The sequence below is a fragment of the Terrapene carolina genome, unplaced genomic scaffold, assembly GCF_002925995.2.
Source record: "Terrapene carolina triunguis isolate 2854851 unplaced genomic scaffold, T_m_triunguis-2.0 Scaffold17884, whole genome shotgun sequence".
Lineage (NCBI taxonomy): Eukaryota > Metazoa > Chordata > Testudines > Emydidae > Terrapene > Terrapene triunguis.
In genome coordinates, this window is record NW_020682235.1 from 1 (window position 1) to 3,164 (window position 3,164).

The following is a 3,164-nucleotide window of genomic DNA, read 5'->3' on the forward strand; positions in this document are numbered from 1 at the left end:
TTTATTGTCTGGCCAGGAGAATCCGCCAACGGAAAGAACTGGGGGGGAGTCAGCCGGGTAAGGGACCCCCCGGGGTGGGAATTGGGGGAGGGGCAGGAAATGGGGGGCCTCTGGCTGCATTGTGGAAAACCTGGAGTGTGGGCGCGTGAAGGAAATCAACCCACTGCTCTGTGTGTGTGTGTGTGCGCGCGTGTGTGTCTGTGTGTGTGTGCGCGCGTGTGTGTCTGTGTGTGTGTGTGTCTGTCCCTCCACTCCCTGCTGGAGGGGCTGAGCCCTGCACTGTGTGTGGGAGGGTTGGAGGAAGCGGCCTGCTTTGTGGGGGGTGGGGGACGTTGCCAGAGGGGGCAAACAATCGATTTGGGGGGAAATGTTTAAAGAAGGAAAATAAAGAGTGAAAGGGGATAATTGTGTCTCCTTCCCCAGGGGGCAGCAGAGAGGACCCCAGCGCCCCACAGAGAGACTCGCTCTATGAGGTCTGTTAACCCCTGCAGGAACGGCGCCAGGATTTTTGGCGCCCTAGGCGGAGGTCCTTCCGCGCTCCCGGTCTTCGGGGCACTTCAGCGGCGGGTCCCAGAGCAAGTGAAGGACCCGCTGCAGAATTGCTGCCGAAGACCCAGAGCACGGAAGGACCCCCCACCACCAAAATGCCACCCCCCCCAAATCCTGGTGCCCTAGGCGATCGCCTAGGTCGCCTAAATGGAAGCGTCGGCCCTGAACCTCTGGGTCCCCACTGCCCCCACATACTAGCTGGAGTTGAGTAGGTAGCTGCAGCCTGTGCCCCCCCCCCAGGGTGAACCCCTAACCCCAGCTGGACGGAATCAGCACTACCTGATCATGTGTCATAAACCCCATCCTGCTAATGGCTCAGGGGAGATTCTCCTTCTCATCCAATAGCCAGGTCCTGCCCTGGCACAGGAGGCTGGGAGATCTCTCCCCAAATACAGTCGGGGATGCTCATTTTTGGTGCGCCAGGTAACTGCAGTTCACAGCTCTGCAGGGCGGTAAAGGTGGGCTTGGAACACAGGAGTCCAGGGTCCCAGACCTGCCCCCTGCTCTAACCACTTGTAACCCTTCTGCCCCCCTGAGTTGGCAGCAACGAGGGCCGGGTTCTGTATCTAGGGGTTCCGTTTCAATAACGCAATGCAAAACCGGCTCGAGCCCCCACCCAGTGACCTGGGACAATTACATACCACTCCCCTGGGTGCCTCTAAGAGGCAATACTTCCCCTCTCACAAGCACGGAGTCTGAGTGTAGCAGAAAATGTTTAATAACATGAGGTAAACGACATCAGCATTAAATTGGAAAAACACCACAAACAGGATTCATAACACAAACCATGAGCAAAAAACCCACCCCAGCAAATTGGGCTGTGTCCTTTCCCTTTGGTTCTTGAATCCAGCAACCCCAAAATCACCCAGAGTCCCCAAAGTCCAACACCCCCAAAGTCTCTTGGGTCCAGCAACCACCCAAAGTCCCAAAAGTCCAACAAACCCCAAAGTCTTTGTCCCTGGTCAGTGTGCCCAGAGTAAAAGGGGGACACACAGGGTGTTAAGGGGCACCTTATGTGATCTGAGGCCGGCCGTCTCTCCGTGGGGTTCCGCCACAACCTTCATCACGAGCCAGTCCACTTCCTGCCGTCCCATGAACTGCTCCACTCTACAAGCTGCTCCGCTCCGTGATCTGTGAGCCACTCCAGCCATCCCCGCAAACAGCTCCACTCGCTGCTCCTCCAGTTGTCCCCACAAATTGCTCCACCAGCTGCTTAGCAATATAGTTTCAGGCTCCCCCACTAGTTAACACAGCACCCAATGATCTCAGCTCTTAATAACTTTAGCTCTTTTGTGATTTCAGTTCACAGTAGGGGAACCCCAGTGCTGGTGCACCATTGGCCCAAAGTGAACTCAGCTCAACAGCTTATAATTAGATTCCTAATAGAATCAAAGTTAGCTCTGACATTCAACAGTGGAGAGAGAGAAAATAGTGCAACTAGTGTGTCAAGCCCTCACAAGGGCCCATGCCATCAGATACAAACATCTCTCCCCCACCCTCTCTGAATTCACTAGATTTGGAACCAATGCCCCTTGTCAAGCAAGTACTATTTAGGTAATGGTGAAGGACTCACTCAGTCCTTCTGTCATACAACAGTTCCACTGGCCTTGATTCACAGAATCAGGGTAACAAAACTTTATTCTTCCTGCCCCAATAACAGAGAAACTGGGGATCCCACACCAGCCAAAGTAACCACTTTCAGTTGCTGTTGTTTCATGCCAGGCGAGTGGGTGTGCCTATGCAAACAAGATCAGCCCCTGGAGTTCTTTTCCACACTCGTCATAATTCACCACCAGATGTCAGGGTAGAGCTCATCCTGACTCTGCTTACACACTAGACCCCACTCTCCTCCCAGAGCTGGGGATAGAATCCAAGAGTCCTGGCTTCCAGCCGCTCCCCCGCTCCCAACCACCAGACCCCACTCTCCTCCCAGAGCTGGGGAGAGAACCCAGGAGTCCTGAATCCCACTCCTCTGCCCCGCCCCAATTATTGCAGGTACAGGCAGATATCACACACAGGTCTCCTGCTGCGGGAGTGTCCCCTCTTTCATACAATCTGTCTCTCTACCTGTGTTCCCGGCAGGAAATCCCATGTGCCGGGGAGATTCCCTGCCCCTCGTATGACGACGGCGACTATTATAACAGCCCCAAGGACTATTGTAACTGAGCACGGCTGAGATCCCTGCCGTCCTCAGTCCTCTCTGCGCTGCCGCAACCTGGATCTCGATAAGAGTCCACCGCTCACGCCCCAGGCAGCGTTCACACTCCTCCATGAGCTGGGGAAACCCACAAGAACCCAGGAATCCTGACTCCCAGCCCTCCTCCCACCCCGCAGCAGAGCCCGGGGGCTGGCCCCACTTGGGCCACTGGAACTGGGCATTTCTGGGGCAGTTTAATTGTAGCTTCGATTTTCCAGGCTGTGTTGGCTTTCGGGAGGCAGGTCGGCCTAGCAGATAGAGAACAGAACTGGGAGGGAGGCGACCTGGAGTCTGCCTGCCCATGGGCAACTCACAGCCCTGCTCCGTGCCTCAGTTTCCTTGTCTGTGCAAGAGGGGTAATGATCCTGCCGTCCTGTGTATAGCACTTGGCGATCTCTGGCCGGAAAGCGCTAGACAC

General features: G+C 55.5%; 1 long non-coding RNA gene across 1 annotated transcript; it reads left to right on the plus strand.

The window, feature by feature from the left end:
* Positions 1–3,040, plus strand: LOC113408536. The gene is made up of 3 exons (XR_003370319.2): positions 1–57; positions 424–473; positions 2,632–3,040. It is a non-coding gene; the product is annotated as an uncharacterized LOC113408536 (long non-coding RNA).
* Positions 3,041–3,164: the final 124 nt, after the last annotated feature.